The sequence below is a fragment of the Amblyomma americanum genome, chromosome 5 (assembly GCF_052857255.1).
Source record: "Amblyomma americanum isolate KBUSLIRL-KWMA chromosome 5, ASM5285725v1, whole genome shotgun sequence".
In the NCBI taxonomy this organism is placed as follows: domain Eukaryota; kingdom Metazoa; phylum Arthropoda; class Arachnida; order Ixodida; family Ixodidae; genus Amblyomma; species Amblyomma americanum.
In genome coordinates this window covers 61,847,840-61,854,556 of record NC_135501.1, presented here as the reverse complement: position 1 = coordinate 61,854,556, position 6,717 = coordinate 61,847,840, and the positions used below count along the sequence as shown (strand labels likewise).

General features: G+C 44.8%; 1 long non-coding RNA gene across 1 annotated transcript; it reads right to left on the bottom strand.

Annotated features, from left to right (window-relative positions):
- Positions 1-209: 209 nt before the first annotated feature.
- Positions 210-3,310, bottom strand: LOC144134736 (uncharacterized). The gene is made up of 3 exons (XR_013315229.1): positions 3,147-3,310; positions 2,563-2,635; positions 210-387 (listed from the first exon to the last, which is right to left on the bottom strand). It is a non-coding gene; the product is annotated as an uncharacterized LOC144134736 (long non-coding RNA).
- Between the last annotated feature and the right edge of the window lie 3,407 nt (positions 3,311-6,717).

The window sequence follows — 6,717 nt, the reverse complement described above, 5'->3', positions numbered from 1 at the left end:
AAATCTAGGGTCTCTTATAGACTTTACTTTCATACTTTAAGTGTACTTGTACCTATATATTGTGTAAATTCAATGGTCAACTAAGTGTGCATGATCATAGCTCTATAGATAGTGTACAGAGCAGCCTGTACGATTTCTCGATGGACAGAATATATACAGCAGGGAGGCTACATAATGTCAGCAATTTTGTAGGAGCCCTCCATACCAAGTTTTCGTGCTAAACACGGCACATTTTTTTATTTGACCGGCGAGCTTCAAATAGTGAAGATTCTAGATGTACCGGTAACAGTGGCCCCAACCATCGTAGATTCCTTCGTTGTATCGGTCACTGATGCAGCGGCAGTCTCCAGAACAACCAGCTTGCCGGCCATCCGATCTTATGAAGCACTGTTGAGAAAAAGCAATGTTAGATTTCAAGAAAACGACCATCCTCCAAGATGCGTTTTTGTGACAATAATTTCCACCTATGCGCAGCGTGCACAACGCATGGTTCATAGCAAACGCGCCTTTCTTAGTTCGCATCATAAAATATTTACAAACGAGGATCGCACTTGACATGCTAGCTTGCAAGGCTATGCTGTTAGTTCGAGCGAATAGTCATCATCACCCGTTTCTTTGTAGATGCCGCAAAAAAGTAATAGTTGCTTGACGCCGGATATGTAGTCAAGGGAAACAGGCGTAGGCCATGTTGCCATGCATCCATTTTTCATGGCCTTTCTGAGGCTTTGCCTAAAGTAGCTTTCAACACTTCTTGCGTCTCAGATGAGCCAACAAATACTGGAAAGTGCCAGTATTTCTGTTTCTTGCCTAATTATCGCAATTCAGTGATATTCCTTGGCTAAAAATTAACTAGGCACCTGCAAAAGCAAGGAACAAATAAGCTACTATCGGCAGCCTAACCAAGGAAGCAGAAACGATTTGTTGTCTGTCTGTCAGTGCACGACAGCGTGAACATTGCACCACAAAAGAATTGATTGCAACATATATAATACCTACGAAGTCTTGATTATTTTCAGTCCCCTGATCCTTTTATGAGACGTTTGAACATTGTCATTTCTGTCACAGATTGCTGTCTTTAATGAAATTATAATTTATTACTTCTTCTAGACACCATGGTCTCTCTAAGTCACAATTCTTCAGTTTACCGAGCATTTACAATCACAGCTAATTAGTGTCGAACTGTATTCTTAGCAATGATATTTTTCATTTTTCATTTTGCATTCCTTCTGCGTTTTTCTTTTCTCATTGTTTCCACAAGAAATTTCAGACTTTTCTATTGAAGATCTCTTGCATTCACATTGGCGTGGAGACAACAGCCTTATGGACAGTGGTAGAGACTCGTTCTTTCAAATGAGTCGGGAGGAGCAATTGCCGGGAGAGCAATGTAAGAGTAATCCTGCTGGCGCACTACCACCATTACCCTTGGCAACAATTACGTTTCTCCTGGAGAAAAAAAACAAGGGGAATGGGAGTACTTTTCTTACTCCAATGATAACAGTCTTGTGGGCGCTAATTGGACACTTATGTGTTCGGCATCCTTGACGGATTCTGTATTTTGAGTGTTCTTTTGACGTAGGTGTCTCAAGATGTTGTGCGAGTTCCTGCATCGGTCGTGGGAGGGTGAAAATGACTTGTCTTCTGCGGGCGGATCGGGCGGCCGGCGGAAGCAACCTGAGCTGCCACTGCCGCCGCAAGTGGTTCCAGCCGACTACATCGCACGTCTGTCTTGGGGCTCACAGCAGCTGGGCTTCCATTTGATAAATTATACAAACGTTTGCTGAGCCATATAGCGAATGCAAAAATACCGAAGCTTATTAAAGAGTGTGGCGGGGTTTTGTCGTTGTTGGCAATATATATTGCTAGATGATGTTTACCATCAAATCAGAATAATTGACCTAAAGAGCTAAAATAGAGAGCACATTCTAGTAGCGCTAAATAACACGGACGAAGCAGACAAGACTCAAGTGTAATTTGTAGTGTGTTGAAGACAACACTAGCGTCTGTGTTGTCTCCTTTCCCTTCGTCCGAGTTATTCAGCGCTACCACTACGTCCTCTCTATCTGAGCACCAACTAGCCCAGCTTTCTGCTTCAAGAACTAGTGCTGGCAAAAATGGTGCCGAGTCGTATGGCACCAAACGCGACCGTTGTTTAGGGCGATAAATGGTTTCTGGAGGTTAATAAAGACCATCTCACGTTCTTACAAATTATACGACCTCTTAGATTTGCTTCTTCTCATGCGGGCGTATTTGGTTCTTCCCGCCGGTGCCACAAACCATCAGCGTGCTAGTGACTCTTGCGACCGCGCAGTATCGATGACCCAGGTGAGGGTATGCTGTAACTTAAGTTAAAAATCACCAGGAACAGTGCAAAGGAGCCTACTGAATTTTGTGGTAGAGAAACCTGCAGATGCCCGATGAAATGTGTAATGTTCAAACTTTCATATATCCGGGTAATTTCATAGTTGAATCGAAACTGCCACTTGAACTCTAGCATGGTTATTGTAAGGGATATGGTAGAATATCGCGTAATGAAGGCAAAACAAAAATAAAAGAGAAACTCACCACTCCTGATTCAGGACACAACCCAATGACGTCATTTCCATAACCTTGTGCTACTTGTGAGCATATTGCAATCCTATAAATGCATTAAATTGTTGTGAATAATAGCATGACTGATTATCCGATTCAGATCTTGCGAAGATGTATATTTGAACTAAATTAATATTGTTTTGTTTTAATTCAATTAATCTTTATTTTAACATCGTGATGATGAGGAGAACACTCAAAATGACAACAGTGTTCACAAAGAAATGTGCTCTCTGTACAATGCGTCACCTGTTACAACGGTGGGATGCAAACAAAAAAGTAAAAATGTGTGAATTTCAATTTAGGCTTTATAAGCACAGTAAAAACACCACGTAGCATTTCCCTAATTGAAAGCTATATTATTACATGAAGTTAATTTATAGGAGCAACAATGAACAGTACAAAAGAAAAAGTAAATTCAGAGGGCAAATTATGCTTTGAAGTTCATCCGATAATTTGGGCAACGCAAAGATTGCTTATTCTAAAATGAGAGACAGCGTTAGACGACATTGATCAAAGAAGCAATTGATATTTTTCTTAAATGTCTCCTCCATACTTACATCGCAAGCAGAGCGACAACATATACGGAGTAAGACAGACGCTTAGCTGAAGTCATCTTGCAATTTTTCAAGAAGGCCTGGACTGAGGATGGTTTATGACCACTACCCACTCTAGTCAATTTATAGTGCTGCGCTGACGTCACATGCAAAAGGGGCTCCTATTGTTGCAGATATCGAGAGTAAAGTTGCTCAATTTATAGTGCTGCGCTGACGTCACATGCCAAAGAGGCTACTATTGTTGCAGATATCGAGAGTCAAGTTGCTCACTGGTGTTCATGAAATACAATAAGGCTGCGCAGTTTTGTTCGGAGCCACAACGACAGGAAACCCCGTTGCAAGTAATGGATGAGTCTTCGAAACTAGTGTATGTCTGCCGACGCGCAGTAGGGGCCAGATAGAAGGAACAATATAGTGAGTCATACCTTGAAGCAACGAAACAATAATGGTGCTGGGAAGCAAAATGTTCGCAATACACTCCAGTGTGCACTCACTAAACGCAATACATCCGCTAGTCATTGAATTTAAACCCGTAAAATGAAAACCTGTCTTTGCATGAAAATTTATGTTAAGAACTGCTCGTATATGTTTTTTAACCCCCCGCTCCTACAAAAATAATTCTTAGTGTACCGTTTAAAACATAGCGAGTTGTGGTTCCTCCTCATCTATTTTCGCATATCTCGCATGAAAGTGCTTCAACTCGGGAAGTTTCTCTCAACATGGTCAAGAATATATTCAAACAAACTATGACAGAAACTATGGCAATGACAGAAAACAGATGTCGCATTTTTTTTTTAATTTCGCGAACATGGTTATCTCTCTAGACTTGCACAAGAAAGGTCGAGCTCTCATTTGCTGCTGCTCTGAAATTTTTTGTAAGATAAGCTTTGGTTGTGCTGTGCGGCGGCGTGGCGGTGCTCCTTTAACTAAGAAAGTTTCGTCCATGCGTTCCCAATGAGTTTATTAAAATGAAAAAAAAAACAACATAAAGGTAACAGCTACAGAACAGAATGAGGAATGCCGACATTCACAGGCATCATTTGCTTCCCCTTTATTCGAAGCACCAGAAGAAAAAAAATCGGCGGTGGTTTAGCTTTGGTTAAACCTGGAGGGATGCGATAGCTACAGCTGGCCGAGTGGAACTTGGTCACGTGACCAACCACGTGACGAACCAAGTTATCAGCCGGCAGCTGTTCCGCACCACGTCACCGACCATGTGACAGCGTGGCGGTGCAGCCATGGCATGGCGGAACAGCCAGAGGGTGGCAGCGCAGCCACAGGGCGGTAGCGCAGCCACAGGGCGGTAGCGCAGCCACAGGGCGGCAGCGCAGCCACAGGATGGCAGCGCCGCCACAGGATGGCAGCGCCGCTACAGGGTTGCAGCGCCGCCACAGGGTTGCAGCGCAGACACAGGGCCGCAGTGCTGCTACAGGGTTGCAGCGCCGCTACAGGGTTGCAGCGCAGCCACAGGGCGACAGAGCCGCCAGAGGGTTGCAGCGCAGCCACAGGGCGGCAGCGCCGCTACAGGGTTGCAGCGCCGCCACGCTGGAGGCTCGAAATGCTACCGTAATGTAGCTATCGCTACAATAAAACTCACAAATGTGCAGCCTGTTCAAGCACACCTGATGAACAACTGACAATCACCGAAAACTGTTTTACTCGATGCTGAAATGCGGTTGCCAATATGGGCGCGCCAAGATAAATCGGAAGATACTGTCTCTCATATGTGTCTTGCAAGGCATTGTGCTCTCGATCGACAGCTCCTCCTCCCGACTAAAGCAGTTCGCAATAGAGGAGGTCGCCCGCCATCTTTGCTTGGCTACAGGCCCACCGGCGCCTACACCATCACTGACTCCCATACGGCAGTTCTTCATTTAGGAGCAAATAACTTACGCCCCCTCCCCCCTCCCTCCACTGAATACGTCAGAAGTCGCTGAGATCCGGTCCCAAAATACACATTGACGCTGCCATGCCTCAAACGTGGCCATTTGGCCCATGCTAGAGAACTCAACGCTGTATGTTTGAGTCCAAGAGTTCAAAACCCACGGCTTTCATGCCTGTTGAACGTTCACGGCCAGACGCAAAAGACCCGAGGGCACCAGGACAATCACTCCAGCTTCTGGGCCTCTCGTGTCGCTGGCCATGTAGTGAGATGATGCTGCAGTAGCGGACCGAATATTTGCACACTTTGCCACGAGACGGCATGCGATTATTCCACTGACGTTGCCTCCTCTGCCTACACCTACTTCAAGAGTTTCTCTTTCCCCTCGTACTGCCTTTCACTCCAAGAACTCCACGTCCTTTGCAGCTATTCTATTTATGCAGTAGCGACTCATAGTACGAATGCAAAACCAGTAAAGCCCTTTTACCTCTCCTCTCAATGTAATCTAATTGTGTTGAAAGCGCGGCTGTGTGCGGGCTTGCTATATCTGGCTCTTTATGGTCCGCTGTGTCTCGATTCCTTCCGCACAATGAAACAGATGATAAAATGGTGTAAATGGGATGCGCAACGCAACGCTTATTCCGTTTACCTATACCGTTTACCCTCTCAGAAAAAAAGAGAAAAACTCCAACCCTTCCAGTACATAAAACAGGTTTCAATGGTTCGGGGTGCATTACAAAGAATGAAATGAAGAGAACGTACAAGAATGTTTTTTCGTGTCGAACCTCGCGGTAACAGGCAGAGCTTCGGTGTGTGATTTACAGAAAAACGTCTCGGCGCAACAAGGAATTGGCAATTTGGAGACTCACCTCAACACATCATGATCCTTGACCACTAAGCACACAGAAAAATACAATAGGGGCAGAAAGAGCATCGTCATCAAATGGCTGTATAGAGTATTACTGGAAAAAGAATATAAGTACTCGCTAGAAATTCGAGCTGTCAAACACTCCACACATGCACAAACTTTCTGCATGAAGCCTGTTAGAGAGGGGTGCTCAGCAAAATTTCATGAAATGGCTAAGTTTGAAATGAGGGTCATGAAATAAACAAACTGCGAGAATGATTTAATAACCGGATAAGAGCGATCAAGAAAAGACCCAAAGGGCAACAAACTGCCACACATCGCTTCGGGACGTTAATCCCCATAAACAATAAAGAGAGGGTACGGCACTTGGCTGTCAAGCAACATGTCTAAGCCTCCGCTACTGCTTTTGCAGATTCTGCCGTGGATTTTCACTGCTACAACAACCAACAACGATCAACGACTGGCCTTCTTCCGAGTGCCTCGTGACAATGATACTGTGGAAAGCCTGATCTTCGATTACCGTACGCCATCTGTGACGTCATCACTCGACAATGTACATAAGGAGCACCGCAGCGACCACTGCTTCAGAGGGTACGGCACTTCGCTGTCAAGCAACATGTCTAAGCCTCCGCTACTGCTTTTGCAGGCAAGTGTTCCGAGCAATACTATTGCTTATTCTAGTGACAATCGCTTCTTGATAGTCTTGCCGTGCCTTCGCAAGTGTTGTGAAATTTTGTACGACTGCTGGTCAATGCTTCTTTTATTGCTTATGTCGGGTGACGTTGAACAGAATCCCGGGCCAAAAGTAACTGAGAAGCTGGAAG